The sequence below is a fragment of the Hemiscyllium ocellatum genome, chromosome 8, assembly GCF_020745735.1.
Source record: "Hemiscyllium ocellatum isolate sHemOce1 chromosome 8, sHemOce1.pat.X.cur, whole genome shotgun sequence".
NCBI lineage: Eukaryota > Metazoa > Chordata > Chondrichthyes > Orectolobiformes > Hemiscylliidae > Hemiscyllium > Hemiscyllium ocellatum.
The window spans coordinates 718,797-741,567 of NC_083408.1; positions in this window are offsets into that span (position 1 = coordinate 718,797).

Here is a 22,771-nt window from a genome sequence, read left to right on the forward strand (position 1 = left end):
TGCCACTATCTCTCCACTCTCCCACTCTCTATCCTCTCCATTTATTCTCTCTGCCCCCAACTCGTGCTGTCCCTAATCTCTCACTCCTCACTCTTTCTCTCTCACGCACTCTCCCTCTCCCCACTCAACTCTCTCTCCCCATCCTCTCTCAACCCCTACTCTCGCTATTACCTCCATTCTCTCTCATTACCCCCAGTCTCTCTAAACTCCCACTCTCTCCCCATCACTCTGTCTCAACCCGAAGCTGCCTGACTTATGCCACACTCTATCTGCCCTCTCTCTCTCCATCTACCACTCTCTCCCCACTCACACTGTCTCCCTGCAATCTCTCTCTTTTTCACCCACTCTTTCTCTGACCCCACACTGTCTCCCTACCCCACATGCTCCCTCTCTCCCCACTCTCTCGCCCACGCTATATCACTCTCGTCAATCCCTCTCCCTTCCCCACACACTCTCTCCCACTCTCTCTCCCCCCACTCTCTATCTATCTCTTTCCCACTCTCCATCCCCCCTTTCTCTTCTCACTCTCTCCCACTCTTTCTCTCTCCTTTCACTATCTTTTTTCGGCCCGCTATCTCTCTGTCTCTCCACTTTCTCTACCTCATCCAAGTCTCTCTCTATGCCAGCTCTCAATCCCCTCCCACTGTCGTCCCCCCACTCTCTCTCGCCCTCACACACTCTCTCTCTCACCTCAATTTGTCTTTTCCCTTCACTCTCACCCTCACCACTATATTTCACCTCCATATCGTTCTGTGTCCCGCCTATTCCCTCTCTCCCTCACTCTATCTCTCTTCATCACTCTCTCAACTCCCACTTCTCTCTCAGCCCACTCTTTTTTCCACTTTGTCTCTCTCCCCCACTGTCACTCCACTCTCTCATTCTCTGTCCTCCCCGTTCGCGCTCTCTCAGTCTCTTTCTCTCTCCCTAACCCTCTCCCACACTCTCCCTTTCCAGTTCTCATTCCCCTTCCCACTATCTCTCAATGCACCACTCTCTCCCCGCTCCACTGTCTCTCTCTTCCACCAATCTCTCTCCCCCACACTCTCCCCTGACTCTCTCTCCACCCACACTCTCTATGTTTCTAGCCCACACACACTCTCTCCCCAATCTCTCTCACTCTCTCTCCCAACTATCTTTCTCCCCCATACCTTCTCTGTCCCCCACTCTTCCTTTGTCTGTCCCACTCATACTCTCTCCCCCTACTCTTTCCCTCCCCATCTCTCTAGGGACACTCGCTTTCTGTCTTTCTCTTCACCACACACTCTCTCCAATCCCACTCCCTCTCACATTCCCCCACTCTCTTTATCCATGCATCTCCCTCTCCTACACTTCACTCTTTCTTTCACCCACTCTCTCCCTCTCCATCTCTCCTCATCCAGTCTCTTTCAACCTGACCCCCTCTGTCTTCCCACCGTTCTCTCTCTCAACCATTCCCTCTCCCCCCACACTCTCTTGCTCTCTCTCTCTCACTCCCCTCTCTCCTCTCCCAAACTCTCTCTCTTACTCTCACTCTCTCTTTCACCTGTTCTCATTCTACGCCCCTCTCTCTCCTCACGATTCACACCATGTTATTCAACCCCACTCCTTCTGTCTCCACGCCACACTCTCTCCCCTAGCAATTGTTCTCCTCCACTCTGTCACTAAGTTCCCACTCTGTCTTCAGCACTGTCCCTCTCCATGTCCATATTTCTTTCTCCTGCCCAATCTCCCCCTCTGTCCTCCCTCTTTTTTAATATCCACTCTGCCTCTCCCTATTCAGCTTTCAATACTCTCTCACTCTTCTTCAGTGCCCAACTCTCTCTCCCTTCCAATCTCTCTCTCTCACCCACTCTCGCTCTCTCTCCCATCGCACTTGCCCTCTCTCCCCTAGCATTTGCTGTTTGCTCCTCCACTCTCTCTCCTCCCACCTCAGTCTAGCTCCCCCACTCTCGCTTTCTCTCTCTCTCTCCCCCTCTCTCTTACCCACCCAGTCTCTCTCTCTCTTTCCTTTCCGTGTCTTTCTGACACCCTCTCTTACTCTCTGCCCCAAGTCTTTCTCTATTTTGCCCAGATTCTCTCGCTTCCCCATTTCCCTCCCACTCCCCGCCACACTCTTTCTCCCCAATCTCTCTCACACACTCTCTCTCTTCCCCCACTCTCTCTTCCCTTCTCTCTCTGCCCCAACTCTGTCTCACCCGCCCACACACTGTCTCCCCAATCTCGCTTTCTCTCTGACTCGATCTAGCTGTCCGACTACTTCTTTATCTCACTCATTCACTATCTCACCCCAGCTCTCAATCCTCTCCCACTCTGTCTTCCCACACACTCTCTCTACTCCATCTCTCTGACCCCCATTCTCTCTCTCCCCTCTTTCGCTCAGTATCTCAGCCACACTCTCTCCCCAAATCTCTCTCTCTCCCAACCACACTCTCTCCCCACCCCCACTCTCCCCCCCTCTCTCAACTCACGCTCTCTCTCCGGCCAGTCTGTAGCTCTCTGTCTCCCACTCTTTCTGTACCTCGTCCATTCACTTGCTCACCCCAGCTCTCAATTCCCTCCCACTCTCTGTCCTCCACTCTCCCTCTCCCTTGCTCTATTTCCCTCCCCAACTCTTTTTCTCTCTGTCTCTCACAACAAAATCACTTTGCCGCCTCCCATTCTCTCACCTCCTCCTTCTCAAAGCCCCCACTCTGTCTCTGCCCCACTCTCTCTTTCCCGCCACTCACAATCTCTCTCCTCTCACTCTCTTTCTATCTCTCCCACACCGCCCACTCACTCTCATCCCCTCCATCGGTAATCCCCGCACTCTACCTCTACCACTCTCTCTCTCTTCCCACACTCTCTCTCTCCCACTCTGTCTCTCCCACAATCTCTCTCCGCCCTCGCTCTACCTCAAATCTCTCTCTAAACCTCGAAACTGTCTCTACACCCACTCTCTATTGCTTGAACCTTTGTCCCCAGACTCTCTCTCCCCTCTCTCCCCCAACTGTCTCAACCCCCACTCTCTATCTTTCTTCCACTCTGTCTAACTCCACTGTCGCTCACCCCGTCCTACTCTCTCTTCTTCCCACTCACTCTTTCACTTACCCTCTCTCTCTTCCCCTGTCTCTTTCTCCGTGCACATACTATATTTCACCCTGGCTCCCTCTGTCTTCCCGACATCCTCTCTCTCCCCAGCGTCTCTCTCTTAGCCTTCACTCTCTCTCACTGGCCAGCTCTCTCCCACCATTCTCTCCCCCTCCTCCACGTTCTCCCCCACATCACTATCACCAGCACTATATCCCTCTTCAAGAATCATTCCCTCTCTCTCCAAATCTCTTTCTCCCTCAACTCTCTCTCTCCCTCCTCTCTATCTCTCCACACTCTTTTCCCCTGCGCTCTCTGCCCCCGCAATCTCTTTCTCCAATCCAGTCTTTCTCTGTTCACAACGCTCTCTCCCCGACACACACACACTGTCTCTCCCACCCACACTCGCTCTCTCCCTTCAATCTCCGTCTCTGCACCAGCTCTCTTTCTCTCTCCTTCCACTCTATCTCTGTACCTCTCAATTCCTCTATCTCGGCCACTCTCACTCTCTCCCCACCCCTACTCACTGTCTCTTTTTCTCCTCAATCTGACTCCCTCTGTCTCCTATCACACTCTCTCTCCGGCCCACTCTCTCTCTTTTCTCTGTCCCCCACTCTTTCTCTAACTCGCGCACTCTCTCTCAACATTTTCTCTCGCCCCTGCTCTCACTCCTCCACACTATCTTACCCCCACTATCTCTGATACCTCCAATATCTCGCCCCCACTCTCACTGTCCCACCACTCTGTCTCAACCCCATTCTCTCTCTTTCCACCAACGCTCCCTCTCTGCCTCACTCTCTCATTCCGTCCCACTCTCTTACCTACTCTCTCCCTCATCCGTCCCTCTCTCTCCCTCCCACTCTTTTTCACCGCCACTCATTCTATCCGCCCGCCAGTCTCTCGATCACCAAATTCTCTCACCTCCCCCGCTGTTTCTCTGAGACACCATTTTATCTCTCCTCTTCACTCTTTCTCTAACCCGCTCTCTTTCCCCTCACTCTCTAATCCCCTCCCACTCTGTCTCTGCCACTCTCCTTCACCCCTCACTCTCTCTCTCGGACCCTAAGTATCTCTCTCTCCATACTCTTTATCAACCACCCACACACTCTTTCACACTCTCACGCTCTCCCTTCACCCCACTCTCACCAACTCTCGCTCTCTTCCGTCCCTCTGTCTCCCTGGCACCCACTCTCTTTCACCCCCACTCCCTCTGTCGACCGCCAATCTCTCTACCACCCAACTGTCTCACTGTCCCCCACTCTTTCTGTCAGTGCTCACTTTAACTCTACCCTCCACTCTCGCTCTCCTCCAGTCTTCCTTCTCAGTCTCTCTCATCCCCCCACTCTCTCTCTCTGCCACTCTCATCTACACTCTCTCTTCGCCCTCAAGCGTCTCTCTCCTCCCCACCCTTTCACTCTCCCTCACTCTCTTGCTCGCCCCACATTCACTCCATCTCTGCCCCACTCTCTCTCCCATCAATCTCTCTGTCTCCCCCACACACTTTCTTCTCTGACCACACTCTTCCTCTATCTCACTCACACTCTCTCTCCCCTTCTGTCTCTCTGTCCCCCACTCTTTCTCAATCTCCCAATCACTCACTCTTCCCCAGCTCTCAATCAGTTCCCTCCCTCTCTTTCGCACTCCCTCATTCATTCTCCCCCACTATCTATCTCTCTCCTCCACTTTGTTGCTCTCTCTCTCACCCATTCTCTCTTCCTCCACCTCTCTTTCTCTTTCTCCCTCCTCTCACTCTCATCCTCTCTCCCTCAATCTCTCTCTCTCACCCCCACTCTCTCTGCCCTCAAGTCTCTCTCTCCTCCCCACTCCTCGCTTCCTCACTCTCTTGCTCCCCCCACATGCACTCCATCTCTGCCCACTCTCTCTCCCATTAATCTCTCCCTCCCCAAGACACTCTCTCTCTGACCACACTCTTCCTCTATCTCACGCACACTCTCTCTCCCCTTCTCTCTCTGTCCCCCACTCGTTCTCCATCTCGCCCAATCACTCGCTCTTCCCCAACTCTCAATCACTTCCCTCTCTCATTCTCACCCCCTCACTCTTTCCCCCCGACTTTCTATCTCTCTCCCCGACTTTGTTGTTCTCTCTCTCGCTCATTCTCTCTCTCTCCACCTCTCTTTCTCTTCCTCCCTCCTCTCACTCTCTCCCTCCAGCCCACTCTCTCTCTCCCTCGATCTCCCTCTCTCCCAACAACTCTCTCCCTTTCTATCCGCCATTGTTTCTCTATCTCACCCACATTTTCTCTTCTCTGCACTCTCTCTCACACCCTCTCCCTTACCCTCGCTCTCCCACACCCTCACAATCTCTCACCCTCAAATTCTCGTTCCCCTCCTCTCTGTCGCATCCCAAATCTTTCCTCTCTCTCTACCCCACCGGACTATTCTCCATCTCTCTCCCTCAATCTTCCGCTCTCTCAAACAGTCTGATTCTCTCTACCACAGCTCTCAATTCTCTCCCACTCTCGCTGGCCCACTCTTTCTTTGTCGACCGCCACTTTCTCTCTCTCTCTCTCTCGATCACTTCAAACTCCTTCTGTCTCTCCCCTCCCACTTTCTGTCTCTCAATCGATCTCCCATTCCACTCTCTATCTCGTTGTCCCCCAACTCTTTCTCTCTCGCACCACTCTCTCTCTGCCCACATTCTCCCTGTCACCCACACTCTTTCTTTCCCCCTCTTCCTCTCTTACAGCACTGCCTGTCTACTATTCTCTCTCTCCTACCCCTCTCCCTCCCTGCCCGACAGTCTCTCTCATCCCCATTCTCTCTGTACCCTCACACTCTCTCTAAACACCACATATTCTCTCCTACGCAGTCTCTCTCTCACCACCCTCCCTCCGCCGCTCTTTCTCCCCACTCCCTCTCCATCCACTCGCTCGACCCCATTCTCTATCATCCCCCACACTCTCCCCCACTCTCTTCCCACTCTCTTTCAAACCTACTCTCTTTCGCACCCCCACTCTCTCATCTCAATCTCTGTACCACACTATCTCCCCAACTCTCTCTATCCCCGCCCTCTCTTTGAGCACCTCACTCTCACTGCGCCAGTACTCTTGCTCATGCCCAATCTCTGTCTGGCCCCAACACTATATCTCTCCCACTCTCTCTCTCTCACGCACTCTCTGTCCATTCTCTCTCCCCACTCCCCCTTTCTCTCTGTACGACACTCTGTTTTTCCCCACTCTATCTCTCTACCCCAATCTCTTGCTCTCCCTCCACTCACTCACTCTCTTTCCTCACTGTCTCTCTCTCTCTTCCATCTCACTCACCCTCTCTCCCCATTGTCTCCCTCTCTTCTGCACACTCTATCTCTCTCCTCGAGTCTCTCTCTCTTCTCCCACTCACTGTTTCTACACCACACTCTCTCTCCCACCTCACTCTCTCTCCCCAATCTCTTTCTTACCCCACACTCTCAACATTCACTCTTTTTGTCCCCCACTCTCTCTCTCTGCTGCGACCCCCTCTCTCTCTCTATACCCCCACTCTCTACTCGCTTTTGCTTTCTCTCTCTCTCTGCACCCACTCTCTCTCTCTCGCCATTCTGTCGATTCCCATCGTTTCTCTCTCTTTATCCCTCCCCGACTTGATCTCTCCCCTTGACTGTCGCCTTCCCATTGTCTCACTCTCCCCATTTCTCTCTCCCATCCACGCGCTCTCTGTCGCTCAGTGTCTCTCTACGCTATCTCCCACTCTCTCCAAACTTCTTTCTCTACGCTTATCTCTCCACCCACTTTCTCTCTTGATCTCTCTCCCCCAACTCTCTCTGGCTCCCAAGCTTTCTCTCCCAACCTCTCTCATTTCCCTCGTCTCTCTCTCTCCCCTCCTGTCTCCCACTCACCCTCCCTTTCTTTACAACATCCTTCCATCTCTCTCAATTCCATTTTTTTCGCATCCTCCTCACTCTACCGCCTCTCTCCCTTCTGTATCCCGTCTCTCTCCCTCATCACCACTCACCCAACCTTTCCTTCTTTCACTACACCATCTCTCTTGCACTCCACCTCCCTCCCTCTCTCGCCCTCCCCTTTTTCTATTCCTGCCTCGCCCACTAGCTCCCCCTCACCCCTCTCACCTTACCTTCTCTCGCCACCCTACTCTCCCTTCTCCATTCTCTCACTTCCCCATCTCTCGTTCTGCGCAACCTATATTCCACCCGCTGTCTCTCTCTCCACCCCCTCATTCTCTCTCCTCTCCCTCTCACCCACTTCTTCCACATCTCTCCCCACCATTCGCTTTCTCCCAAATCTTTCTCCCCGCCTGTCTCTCTCCCACTCTCTGTCCCACCCAGTCTGACAACCTCACTCCCTCACTCTTCCTCCCTCTTTCTCTCTCTTCCCCCACCTGCCTCTGTCGCTCCACGATTCTCTCTCGCCCTCACTCCACTGCCCCTTCTCGGTTTTCTCTCATTTCTATCTCCCTCCCGTTCTCTCAATCTCTATACCCACAATTCTCTCCTCTCCCCACACTCTCATCTCCACTCACTCCCCCTCCATGGGTCTATTCCTTCCTCTCTCTCTCTCTATCTCTCCCATCTCTCTCTTAACTCCCTCCTTCGGAATCTTTCCCCATTCTTCTTACCCCTCCATCTCTTCCCCATCTCTCCCATTCTCTATCCATCCACCCCTCTCTCCTGACCCACTCTTCCCCTCCCTCTGTTTCCCCACCTTCTCTCTCCCCGCCCCCTCTTCCACTCTGCCCCCACTCTTTCCTTCTCCCTAACCATCCCTTTCTCTCCTCGTCCCACACTCTGTCTCTGCCTCTTCCTTTCTAATTTCTCCATCCACTCACCCCACTACCTCTCTGACCACAACACTCTTTCACACGCTCCATTCATGCTGTCCCCCTCATCTCACCCTCTACATTCCTCTCCCCCTCTCTGTTAGCTGGTTCTCTACACACCGCCCCCACTCTCTCTGGATGCCCTCTCTCTCCCAACCTCACTGTCCACTCCTCTCTTTCTCATACCTCCCATTCTCTCTCGTCCCCCTCTCTCTTCCGCTCTTTTTCTCCCCACTCCCTTTCTCACCTCTAACCCCTCTACTCAACTCTCCTTCTCTCTTCCTTCTTACACCCTCTACCCGCGCTGTCCTCCTCTCTATAACGGTCGTTTCCCTCCTGTGTGCCACCCCTACTGTTCGCCACACTCTCCCCCGTCCGAAACCCTCTCTTTCTCACCCCTCACTCTCACTCTCTCGCTTCCCTCTCTCTCCCCTTCCACACTCTCCCCCTCCCGCTCTCACTCCCCCTACTCTCACTTGCGCTCAATCCCATCTCCCGCTTTTCCCATCCCCTCCCTCTCTCACTTTACCTATCTATTACCCATCTCTCCTCATCGCTGCTTCCCACTCTCCCTATCTCTCTCTCAAATCTGCTCTCCACCCCCTTGTTCTTACCCCCTCACTCTCTCGCCCCCTCCCCTCTCTCTATTCCATCTCTCCCACCACCCGTCTTCTTTTCCTCTCTTCCTACCCTCTCTCCCCTCTCCTTTCTCTCCCATCCCACCCCACTATCTTTGTTTCTGTTCCACCACTCGCACTCCCCCCACTCACGCTCTCCCCACTTGCTCTCTGTCACCACTCTCTCCAACTCCCATCTCTCTCTTCCCTCCACGCTCCCAAAATCCACTCTCACCTCACTGTCTCTCTCTTCGCATTCTCTCTGTCCCCCACTCTCTCTTCCCGCATTCCCTCTCACAACTGCACACACTTTATCAACTTCCATTCTGTCTCCCTTTCTCTCTCCCCCTCCCTCTTCCTCACACTCTCCCTCGCTGCCACCTTCCCCCTCCTCTCTCCTTCTCTGTCTTCTCCCCTTCACTCTTTTCCCTCTCTCTCCCATTCACTCTCTCTCCCTCCTCTCTTCCCCAATCTGTCCCCCTCTGTCTCCCCTATGCTCTGTTCCTCATTCGCTCTCACCCGTCTCTCCCACTCCTTTGTCCATCCCTTTCTTTCTCATCCGATTCTCCTCTCCTCTCTCTCTTTACCCACTCGCTATATTTCCTCTCCCTCTTTCTGTCCCATCCTTCTATCAATCTTTTTTACTCTCTTCCAAACTCGCACTCCCCGACTCGCTTTTTTACCCCCATTCTCTCCTAACCACAATCTCTCTCTTCAACTCGATCTCATTCCTCACACTCTCTCCTCGATACTACCTCTCTCCCCATTCCCTCCCTCCCCCCCACTGTCTGTCTTTCCCCACTCTCTCTTCCGAAACTCTCTCTTGCCGCACTCACTTCTCTGACCTCCACGTTCTCTGTCCCTCTACTCTCTTTCTCCATCCACTCGCTCTCTCTCCTCCCCTCCCTCGTCCTCAGACTCTCCTTCTCTGTGCCATCTCTTCCTTTCTCTCCCCTCTCTTGCTCTCTCTTCGTCCCAGCACTCTGTTCCCGTCTGTCTCTCTTCTCTTCATTCTCTGTCCCTTCTTTCTCTCCTCCTGCTCTATCCAACCACTCTCTCCCCTAAACTCTATTCCCTAGTCTCAGTCAGCCCTCTCTCCAGCTTCCTCTCTCCACCCCTTTCTCAATCACACCATTCTTTCCGCTCAACTCTTTCCCTCTCTATCTCTTTCATCCTAGCCCCCCTCACTCTCTCTCTCCCCAAACTACCTTTTTTTCCCTCACACCATTCTCTCTCTTCCTCCGACTCCCTATGTCCTCCCATTCACAGTCTCCTTAAAATCGCACTCCCCCCACTGAATCTCTCCCCTCACACGGTCTCAGCCCTCGACAGTCTCTCCTCCCCACCATCTCTGTCCTACACTCTCTCTCTCTCCCTACTCTTCCTCACCCCACCCATTCTCTCTTTCACACCCACACTCTCTTTGCTGCCACTCGCTATCTCCCCCACACTCTCTCTCCACCAACTCTCTCGCACACCCACACACGTTCTCACCACCCTGTCTCCCCCACTCTCTCTCTTGCTCCACAATCTCTCTCCATCTCTCTTTCCCCCTCCCTCTCCCTCTGACTCTTCCTCTCTGCCCCCTCCCTCCGTTTCCTTCTGACTGATTCTCTCTCTCACCTTCCCTCTTAAGTGAACACACTCTCTCTCTCGCTAGTCCGTCCTTCTCCCTTTGACCAGAGATGGGTGAGATTTGGAGAGTCTTTGGATGGTCACGGGGAACAGAGAGATATGCGGTTTGGGTGGAGGGACAAAATGGCGGAGAGACGGAAAGACCAGAGGGAGACAGAGACAGCAGGAGAACGGAATTGAAAGTGGGCAGAGAGAGAACAGTGGAAGCGGCTGGAGCATGCTGGGGATTTGTAAGTAAGAGAGAGGGGAAAGTGAGCGAGTGAAGTGAAGAATGGATGAGACAGAGAGAGGGAGCGAGAGAAATGAGGAGGATGAGCGGGGGAGGAAATGGAGTCAGAATGCAGGAGAGGGGACGGGGGTTCAAGAAGGATCGCAAAGAATGGAGGAAAAGAGAGAGGGAGAGAGACGGATGCATTCTTGTGGATATGGGGAGAACGCGGCAGAGAGATAAATTGTGCTGAAGGCTAGGTCAGTGTTGGGGGGCCCAGAGGTGAACGCAATGTCAGAGGGAATTAAATCCAACTTCTGAGCTAACGGCCGCTCCATTCCCCTTCCCTGAAGACATGGACTTGGAGCTGAGTCTGTCTCTCTCCAGCTCAGCTTCTTCAACACAACAGCACATTTCACTCTGCTGCTTGGTAATATTTAATTAACATTTTTATTATTTATAAGGTGGAGTTATAGATATAGTCAATGGGATGGTGCTTTTTCTCACTGGCCCCTGAGTTTTGAGGGACATTGAAATGTGTTCCCGTAAATCCCCTGTGGGCTAAGGATGGACAAACCAGCGTTACTCTCGGTCTGTTACCATAGCGACAGGCTGCTCCATTGCTGAACCACTGAACTGAAATGAAAAAAAATCCAGGATGGATTGATTAATGAGTGAATTTTATTGATTGATGTATTTGAGTGAAGGGATATTTCAGCACATCCTTCAGCTGCTGCCTGAACCTAGTCTGGGTCACGGCATAAATTGGTGTGTTTGTGCAGCAACTGAGGAGCTGCAGCATGAAGCCCAGTTCCCGCACAAAGGGATAGAGATACACAGGGCTATCCACAATCTCCCGAATCCGGGTCCATATAGAAAACAACATAAATGTTGACCATAGCAGGACGAAATTAGCTGAGATCACAAACAGTAAAATCATGGCTCTTTTTCGGTTGCTAATTTCATTGTCAGAGTGAGCGTCCCTATTGGTGTGAGCCCGGAGTCTTCTGCGGGCTCTGCTGGTCACTAAAATGTATCTGACGGTGAAAGCATTGAGCAGCACAATAAGGACAAATGGGATACACGGGGTTAGAATGTAGTGGAGGGATTGGATTGTGACCCAGACATGAGAGTATAAAGCACCGTCTTTTCCGTCACAAAACCAGGGGCGGTTTATGAGCCGATACCGAACTGTGAACATAAAATACCAGAAAATGTTCTTTAAACAGCTCAGCACAGTCACTGCTCCCAGAACCACAGCCGCCGTTTTCTCACTGCAATATTTACTTTTCAGCTTCTGGCAACAAATGGCCACAAACCGATCAAAGGTGAAAGTGACGGTGAACCAGACAGAGCAGTCAATGGCGGTATAAAGCAGGACCGCATGTTTATTACACATGGGGATGAACTTCAGGAAATAAAACACTTCTGGATAAACAATTGGAATCTGCCTCATAATCAAGTCGAGGATAATGACCAGTAGATCCGCCGCTGCCATGGCCCCAGGTAACGTCTGACACATGGAGACAATCCGCAATCTTTATAAAGCAGGACGTAGATCGTCACGACATTTACTGGGAGGAAGGAAAACAAACTCATTACACATCAGCCTTGAGGTAGAGTTCCCATTGTGTCTGATGACCCAGTGCGATTTTCAAATATGTCACTGCATTCAGAGATTTATTAAAATAATTGGAGCTGGAATAACAAATGGGAAGTTCTGCATTACTGACAAAAATATGACATAAACCACAAGAACCGCCCCCCCCCCACTTCCCCAAGCACACAGGGACACATCCATGACGACAGATGGTTTCTCGAACATTTCTAGAAACTCGATCACTCGAGAACATACACAGGTCACTTCTTTCCAGTTCCTCATACTGACGGTGAAAACATTGCTGTCCAGAAGGATTCTTTCCCAGTTTTCTGAAGACAAACGGAGTGTGGAACTTTCTGCCTTTTCGTGTAAATTGCGGTTGATCCCCTGCCATGAACAAATGTAAACACAGGAAAAACCTATTCTTAACTTTAATTGCCTGAGGGGACTTCGGAACAGTGTCACCTTCTCCCTGGAATGGGATCTCATCTCTCGGGATCTTATTGTTTGTTAAATCCACTGACGTCCAGCCACTCATAAATAAGGTCAGGGATAAAATGTTCCTGGAATGTCAGTTATAGAATGTTGTGTCTAGAATGACCCAGGGAATGTCAGAAAGAGAATGTGGGATACAGAAGTTTCCAGGAATGTCGGAAATAGAATATTGGGCTCAAAATATTGTGGGAAAACTTCCGTGGTTGCACCAGGCAACCCTCCAACTTTCCCTCCGCTACACTGATGACTGTATTCGCGTTAGCTCATGCTCCCACGAGGAGTTTGAACAGTTCATCAACGTCTCAAACATATTTCACTCCAAACTCAAATTCAGCTCGACCATCTCGGACACCTCCATCCCCTTCATGGAACCCCTCCATCTCAATCACGCACATCTACTACAAACACACTGACTCACACAGCTATCTGGATTACGTCTTCTCGCATCCTGCCTCCTGTAAAAATGCCATTTCTTATTCCCAGTTCCTTCGCCGGCGCCACCACACCTGCTTCCAAGAGGTCGCATTCCACCTAAGAAAATCCCAGATGTCACGCTGCTTCAAAAATCTCAATTTCCCTTCCACGTGGTTGTTGATAACCCCCCCCCGCAGCGCCCGATCTCCATTTCCAAAAATCCGCCCACTAACCCCACCCCTTCCAACGCAAAAAGGACAGAACCCTGCAGTCCTAACATTCCACCCCTCCAGGTTCTGTATACATTGCATCAGCCATTTCCACTACCTCGAGATAGACCCTACCACGAGGGATATATTTCACACCCCAGGCCAATCAGCGTTCTGGAGAGACAGTTCCCTCCATGACTCACTTCACGTCCCCCACCAGCCCACTTCCCCTGCCACTGCAAGAAGTGCCCACACCTCGCGCCTCAAATCCAACCAAGGCTCCAAAGGATCCTTCCATATTCCAAAGAAATTTACCTTTATCCCCACCAATGCCACGTACTGTATGCATTGGACCCGATTTGATGTTCTCTGCACCAGGAGACCGGACACCAACTTTTAGATAGTTGCAGAGAACATCTCTGTCACACCTGCACCAACCAACACCACCATCCCGTAGCTGAACACTTAAAGTCCCGCTCCCACTGCACGAAGGACATGCAGGTCCTGGGCCTCCTCCATCGCCAAACCCTGACTATCCAGAGCTTGGGACCCTGTAAACACAAAGTGTCAATGCAGAATTCATTGGTTCCCTCATTTGCCCTCCTCTAACCTAATCTCAATCGTAAGTGTCCAAATCAGAACCACCATCTTGCCCTGTCCATTACCTTACCCATCCATCTGCTTCACGATCCTCTCTGGTGTATCATCTTCTCCCCCAATTTCATCAACGTACATTCTCAGCGACCTTGCCCCCATTCCACCTCCTCCCATTTATCTCTCAGCCCCCTTGGCGCACAAATCTCATTGCTGATGAAGGGATTATGCTGCCTGACCTGTTGTGCTTTGCCAGCACCACTCTCCTGGTCAGAAAACAGTCTGATGCCGTCACGCTTACGTAGTCAGACCTGATGGGTAATGTTTCATGGAGCCCCATCACCAACCCTGGGTATGTCTTGTCTCACCATGAGGACAGACCCCACAGTGGTGGGGACACCGTGGGATACAATCGAGAAAGGAGTTACCCTGTAATTTCTCAACATTATTTCCAGAACACAGGAAAACCCATGCTAACAGGTCAAAGATGGTCAAGGAACTTTCCTGATGATGCACATTTGCTGCCCCCATCCCAAACCTCGGTGATAACTCAGTTCCCCTCGATGTGGAAAAAAAATCAGAGGAAGCACTGAGGGTGTTAAGGGCACAGAATGTCCTATGGATGTGGGACTTCAATGTCCATCACCGAGAGTGTCTCCACAATCCCCCCACTGACTGAGGACAGAAAGGTCTCACATACACAGCAGCCAGACTGTTGGAAATGATGAGGGAACCAACATGATGGAAACATTTAATCAAACTCTTAGTCCCACAATTGCAACATTTAAGAGGCATTTGGATGGTATATGAATAGGAAGGGTTTCGAGGGATATGGGCCGGTTGCTGAAAGGAGAGACTAAATTGGGTTGGGATATCGAGGCGGCATGGACGAGTTGGATTGACTGGTCTGTTTCCATGATGTACATGTATATGACTCTATGCCGTAGCACGCAGCACACCTGGGGCGGGAAGGTCTCAGTCTCGTATTGAAGATACTGTCGACTGTGTTATGTAGCATTCCTTCCTGTCAAGTAGGGTAAAAGTCTAAAGGATCGAAAAAAGGAAACTGTGAATCCATGAGGCACTGTGAGCTAGCATCAGCTCAAGCATCAACGGCCTTCCCTCAGTCATAAAATCAGAAGTGAGATGTTCACTGATGGTCCCAAAATGTCCAGCAACTTTCACAACTACACCTACACTAAAGCAGGCTATTCAGCCCATTAAGGGTTATAAACAGGACAGAATAACGCATTCAGCCATTGGAGGTGGTGACTCAGCAATTGGAGCAGAGCTTTTAATCTCTCATACCTGTTGCACAGGAAATGTAAGGGAACATTCAGCCTTTCAAAGCTGCTTCACAGGAATACGGAGAGGATTGGTTTCTGACCCTGGAGTGGGGCTAAACTAGGGATAAATGAGCTTTTATCCCTTCAACACAATTTAACAACCGCAGTGACACTGTGGCCAGTTCTGGGGCCTCAAATATTTGCAACATTTTCGATGAATGCAACAGATATATTTTAACTAAAACAGCAGGAAATTACATTACCAACAGGAGATAGAGCATCACTAATTGGATAAGCAAAGGACAGCGACTTGACAGTTGGAATATGCCTTTGGTAATCGTGAATCGGTGGTTCACTTCTTCAGGAAGAATAGACCACTGTATATTGCACAAATGGGGAGAAATTACCGGACTTAGTGATACAATGTATATTTTATGGTTCACTTTGACCCGTTCAGACATGGGAAGTGTTACTCCAACTCACTGATGGTCCGTCTCAGATATTCTCAGGGGCCCAATTGCTCTCACTGCACACAGGTTATTTTGATATGATTGGTTGGCGGTGGGGAGAGGTGAGGGGGAAAGTGTTTTGAGCCGTGTACCAAGGGTGCAGCCTTTATCTGAGAGGGCATTCTTGCTTGGTCCGTGGAGACCCGAGGATGATGGGAATGGCTGACTTCTTCTGAATGAAGAGGCTGTGGCTGCTGCCAGGACAGTGGGTATTCACCAACACAATATACTGTGTATGGGCACACTGCAACATTTATGGAGTGAGAGATGCAGGGTGCAATCACACAAATGAGAACTAAAGGCATTGCTGGATCAGCTAAAATGGTTTAGTTATACTACATTCTAGTCCACAACAGAAAACCATTAAACCAGAGGAGATATCTGTTCAGAACAGAGCACAGTGTCGTTCAAGTTCGGCCCGATCCAACCCAGCAATCCGCCGAGTTCGGAAAGCTGTGCAGACCACGCCAGTGCATTGGTCTATAAACACGAAGTAGATGTCTGTCAATCAATCACGGGGAGCTGTGCAGAAAACAGCATAATAGTTTTCTGTTCATCACTATATTTTATGCAGAACACAGCACTGCATTGATAAATACATCCAGATTAGATGCAATCCAGCACGGAACGCTATGCAGACCACAGCAGTGCATTGATCTATGAACTCAGACAAGGTATCTGACCAGCACATTGTGCTATGCAGACGACAGCAAGACATTGATCCATTAACCCAGACTAGATGTCTGTCCAGCACGGGGAGCTGTGCTGACCACAGCAGTGCAACTGCATCCAGGCCACTCTGAGTGTGGCACTCTGGAAGAATTGTGATGAATTTTACTGCATTGTCTCTAACTTACAATGGTTTTTGATTTACTGTTCCAAATTACCATGAGAATGAATTGTAAAGTCCTGAAACAAATCCAATTACAGTATATGGGCCATCAATTTGCATACTCATCTCCTTCTGTTACTATCTCAGGGACAGCATTGCAACGAATCGGACGAAAGGACTCTGAATCTACTTAGCCAGCGAAACAGCGAAGGAAACAGCGAAAAGTATCCTGATGATGGTGGCTAGGGTGGAATGTTCCATGTGAAACTCATTTTCTCTGCCCATGCTTTGTGTCTCTCTTTCTAATTTTGCTTTCTGAAGGGTATTTACTTCTCAAACTCTCAAATTTTTAAGTTGACTCCCTTGAGAATGGAATGGCTGAAGATCTGAAGCACAATGTTCCCTAGACACTGAACCCAGCGCAGTCTTAGACTGTGCCCTGTACGTTCTCCAGATTGAACTCTTCACAATCTGGAGATTAGGCATTGGCACGGCCGGAAGACTGCTAATTGGGCCTGATGTGGCCTGGAGACTGGGTCTGGCGTCGTCTGGAGACTGGGTTTTGTGCAGCCCAGATTGTGGGCCCGAGACGTTCTGGAGACTGTCCAAATGTAGCCTGGATACTGAGCCTAATTTGGCCTGGAGTCTAGGCCTCCTGCAATCAGGAGATTCGGGCCAGTGCAGTATGAAGACTGGGCATAGTGCGGCCTTGAGACGAGGCCCGGTGAAGCCTGAAGACAGAGCCTGGTGTCGTCTGCAGAATGGGCCTGGTGCAGTCTGGAGACTATATCGAGTCAAATGATACGAGTAACATAGTGATATGTTTTGAGTGGAATCTGAAGACATAGGGGAAGCATGTAATGAATAATTTTCTTCAGTATTCACATTGGAAACATTAGTGTGATTACGAAAATTCAGGCTCAAAGAGTAGATGGTTTTGAGTTTGACAAAGAGGACTTTTTAGAATATTTTTAGGAACTGAAAATAGGTAAGACCCCTGGTCTTGATGTGATTTCTCATCGGATTTTCTAGGAAGCCAGTGAGGCGATTGCGGAACATTTGGCTTCGATCTTTATGTCATTAATGTCGATAGAAATATTGCCAGAGATAAATCAAATGCTGTTCCGTTGTTTAAGAAGGAATCTTGGGGCAAACCTGGTAATTACAGGTCATTGAGCCTTTCTTCAGTTGCGGTTGCGGTGTTTAAAAAGGTTAGCGGATGTAATGTCATAAGCAAAGCCATTAGAAATTTTTTGTTGCACTTATTAGAATGCATATAACATTGAAGCCAATATAATTCAAATGTTGGAGAGTCCCTGCCTTTGACGCTTTTCCAAACAAAGCTGCTGCTTGTGCAGTGGCATGGGACGTTCAGCAGACGGGGTGTATTTACTCACTTTTAGCACACGAGAGAGAAACATGCAGAGAGAAAGTGGGAGTGTGATGTGTGAAACTTTGATTCCCAATTCAATGGATCTACTCCCAAAACAGAAATCCAATTGCTCAGAGACGCAGATGCTGAGATACACACATTAATACCCAACAGCGGACGTGTGTGTGAGCACGCACACACCCACACACCCTGCAAACACAGATACACAAAAACAAAACACACAGACACATGCAGATATTCAGCCCCTCATGCCTGCCTTGCCGTTACATAAGACCATGGCTGATCTGATACTGGCATCATCTTTATTTCCTTTTGGGAAATCAGGAAGGGCAAATGAATTTTCGGTTAGTGTGTGAGCACTTTAGGATCAGTAACCGTAATTCTCTTAGTTTGAAAGTAGTTCTGGAAAAGAAGAGGCCGAGTCCACAAGTTAAAGTTATAATTTCGGGCGAGGCAATTCTGACGGTATTAAGCAGGAACTTTCGAAAGATGATTTTAGGGAAGCTATTCACAGGTAAAATGACATCATGCAATTGGGCATCTTTCAAAAGCGAGATAATGAGAATTCAGCGATAACATGTTCCTCCTTGTGTGAAGGAAATTGCAAGCACGACTAGGAAACAGGACATGGCAGGGGATATTGACTCTCTGTTCAAGTGAAAAAGAAGGAGGCATACGTCAGGTATAGGCAGCTGGGATCAAGAAAGTCCGGGAGAATTGGGCGTGTAGGAGATCACTTACCACGGAAATCAGGAAGACAAAAAGGATTCATGAGTTAGATTTAGCTGATAGGAATAAGGAGAATGGAAACAGATTCTGCAAGTATTTTAACTGCAAAGGAGACATAAGGAGAGAATCGGACCCCTTAAACAATCAAAGAAGATGAATTAGGTTTACTATGTTTATTGTCACATGTACTCACAGGTGGACTGTGAAAAATATACAAGTCTCCACATGTGACACAAACTGAAGTACAAAGTTCCATTCACCCAAAATGGAAAACACGGAAGCGAAGGAACTCCGTAAAATAAAAAAAAGTGATCTTTGAAAGGAGAACACTTAACAGAAGATGAAGTGCTGAAGATCTTAAAATGCCTAACCGTAGGTAAGTACCCTGGAGCTGTTCAAGTGTATCCCCGATTACTACAGGAAGCTGGGAAAGAAACTGTGGGGCCACTGTGACATATTCCTTTCATTCTTTCGAGTTCTGATGTAGGTTTACTGGATCATTAACTCTGATTTTTCTGCACAGATGCTGCCAGAACTCCGAGTTTTCCCAGCAACTTCTGTCCTTGTTAGTGATTTAAAGAATCTGCAGTTCTTTCATTTTGTTTGTATTTGTATCATTGACAGCCATGGGTGAGGTGTCGGAGGACTGGAAGACAGCTAATGTTGTAACATTATTTTTTTAAATCTGTAAGAAAAGCAAGGGAAATAAACACCAGTGAGTCTGATTTCAGAGGTATGTAAGTGTTTGCAGGAAATTCTGAATGGCAGGATGTGTATGCGTTTTGAAAGGCAACGACTGATTAGATATAGTCAGCGCGGATTTGTAAAAGGGAAAACATGTCTCACAAGCTAGATTGCAGTTTTTGAAAAGGTGCCCAACAAGATAGATGAAGTCAAAGCAGCATACGTTGTCTGCGTGGAAATTCGTGAAGCCAACAAAATTCTGCATGGTAGTCTGGTAAATAAGGATCAATCACAGGGGATCATGGACAGCTAGCCAACTAAATAAAACAATGTCTTAACAGTAGGAGATAGCGGTCGCTGGGAGAGATCTGTTGTTTGTTTCAAATGGTGGCCTGTGACCAGTGGTGTGCCACAAGGACAAGGCTGCTGCCGTTCTTTGTTTTTGTAAATGATTTGGATGAGTACATTGGGACCGTGGACAGAAAGTTTGCAGACAAAACCTTCAAGGTTAACTTAGAGAACCATGAGATCTTTACCTACTCTGTCATTGGGCAGATGGAGCTTCATGCAGATAATGTGTGGTGTTGCATTTTGTTACCCAAACTAGGGCAGGGTTTACACAGTAAACGGTGGGGCATTGGGGAGTGTTGTCGAGCAGAGAGACACAGGGTACGGGTACATAGTTCTTTGAAAGTGGAATTGCAGTAGACATGGCTGTGAAGAAGGCACTCGGTAAGCTTGCCTTCATCGGGCAGAGCATTGAGGAAAGGAATTGGGACATCATTTTGTGGCTGTTGAAGAGAATGGCAAGGCCACATTTGGAGTAATGAGTACAATTCGTGTCACCCTGCTATGAAAAACTGGAAAGGGGGCAAAATGTTTTCAATTATGTGGCGGAGACTGGAATTTTTGATGTTTATGGACTGGCTGCGATTTAGATCGCTTTGCGTGCGGGGGGGGGGGGCGGGTGGAGGGTGACATTATAGAGGTTTATAAAATCATGAGGAGCAAGGATAGGCTGAATAGCCAAGGTCTTTTACCCAGGGTAGGCGTGACTAGAACCAGAGAGGAAATCTTTAAGGTGAGAGGGAAGAGATTCAAGGAGTGGCTGTTTCTCAGAGAGCGTGGTGTTTATATGTAGCGAACTGTTAGAGGAAGTGGTATTGGAGAGTACAATTATAACATTGAAAAGTCAATTGGATGGAAACATGAAAAGGAAAGGTTTGGAAGGGCACGTGCCAAAAGAAGAAAAACAGAACGAGATCAGTTTAGGAAACCTGATATTGATGTGGTGCGAGAGACGGCAGCAGCAGCAGAATCAGAATTATATTCAATCACAATATGTAACATTTCACACGGCATAATCCCTCTTCTACCATCAAGCCAATCTATGGGTCAATATGAGTGCGGGTGAATATTCCAGAGACAGAACCATGTGTATATAAAAGTGATAAAAACCCGTTCAAGGTCCTGCATTTTCTGCTTACATTTCAAACAGGAAGATTGACATGTGATAGAGAGGATGAAATGGTCACAAGATGAACGAACAAACAGTACGAATAAACAGTTTTCAAGAGGAGATAGCTCGCAAATAATGGAACAGCCCCGCCCATAAGTGTAAAAGGCAAGGATGTAGTATCTGTACCATCGTAAGCCAGAAACGTTGAGTCGATGATTCACCTAACCCTCGCTATGATGCCCACAGCCACATAGATGCCAGTCTTCAAACAATTTGATTCGCAACAGGGGACATGGAGAAACAGCTAAACACAGTAGATACGACAAAGGCAATGAACCCTGACACCATTCCTGCAATAGGACTGAAGACTTGTGCTGCACAACAAGTCACGTCCCTGGGGAAGCTGTTTCATTCCAGCTCTAACTCTACATTCCCTGGAAATGTGGAAAATGACTCAGCTTATCCTTTCCCCGAAGAGGGGTTGAATTACAACATTACAAATTACTCACAGCCTCAGTCCCATCAGAACAGTCAAATTGGTGGAAGCACTATGTGAGAGATGTCGAGAAGCACAGGAACTGAGCAAGACACTCATTTGTATCAAATTGCTCAGATGTCTTAACCCACTAACCGGACAGAACAATCGTCTCCAGCCTTGGTATTGGAAAAGGGAAATGGAACCACAATCCTTTCGGCCCTGCAGACACCTCCTTCCTTACATCTGAGAGTTTCTGACAAAATTTACAGAGCCTTCTCACAGAAACATCAAAAAAAGGATGAGGACATTCAATGCATTGAGCCTTCTCCCATTCTACTTCATGTCTGAACATCTCCCTCATGCACTTTTTCTCCACAATGTAAACTTCGCTAAATTTGCTTAACTATTGCAAAATATATTAACTTCAGCAGTCCCTTCGATCCATCGTTTCCTTCCCCAATTCAATACAATGATGTCTGATCCTCTATCTGAAAACACCGTCATCCTGCTCTTTCTGTTTCCCTTTAGTGTCGAAAATTTTTTACTTATATTCAATTCATTGGCTTCCAAAGACTTGTGTGGAAGAGATTTCCCTCGGTCATCAGTCTCTAAGTGCAAACATTTGTTCTCATTTCAATGCCTGTACATTACTGTTGTCCCTTGTCACATACGCCCCAGCTAGGGGGATTATCATTCCTGCTTCCAATCTGTCTCACCCTGTCAGAAATTTAGATATTTCTTTAACTGCATGGACTACAGGCTCTATCGAAACAAACAGTGCACCCACAACAAGCCTGTCATCCCAGAGATCAGTCTGGTCATCTTTTGCTGCATTCCCCCAATGGAAGGTTTGCCCTGTACAAGGTACAAAGTCAAAACTGCGCACAATACTGCACAATGTTGAAGATGCGGTTTCATCAAGTTCCTGTGTTGCTGCAGTAAGACACCCTTACTCCTGGACGCTAATCCACTAGAAGGTCAACACACCATTTACCTTCCTAACTGTTTTATGCCTGGCAATGTTGCTTTCAGTGACTGGTTTACAACGAGATCCAGATTCTTTTTCAATGTTACAGCTACCTACTTGGGTCTATACACACTGGTAAATGTGCCAATGCAATTCCCAGTATTGACTTTGGGCTTCAGAACTCAGAACTGTGCATGGACATCAGAGGCCTGTGCTGAAGGAAACAAGAATATGTGCATAATAGATTTTATACAACACCACGTTTAAACAGATCCCTTTTCAAATAGCAGGCTGCTGTTCTAGTATTCACACTAAAGTGCACAAGTTCACATTGACACACATTACTCTTGTTGTGGTTCTGTTCGCCGAGCTGGAAGTTTTTGCTGCAAACGTTTCGTTCCCTGACTAGGGAACATCATCAGTGCTATTGGAGCCTCCTGTGAAGCGCTGCTTTGATGTTTCTTCCGGTATTTATAGTGGTTTGTTCTTGCCGCTTCCGGTTGTTTCAGTTAGTCAGCTGTAGTGGTTTCCGTGTCAGTTTCAGCTGTAGTGGTTTGTATCCAGGTCCATGTGTCTGTTAATGGAGTTTGTGGATGAATGCCATGCCTCTAGGAATTCCTGGCTGTTCTCAGAGAACAGCCAGGGAATTCCTAGAGGCATGGCATTCATCCACAAACTCCATTAACAGACACATGGACCTGGACCAATATACAAACTACTACAGCTGAAACTGACACCCGGAAACGGCAAGAACATCCATCAACAGACACACCGACCTGGACCCCACATACAAACTACTACAGCTGAAACTGACACCTGGAAGCGGC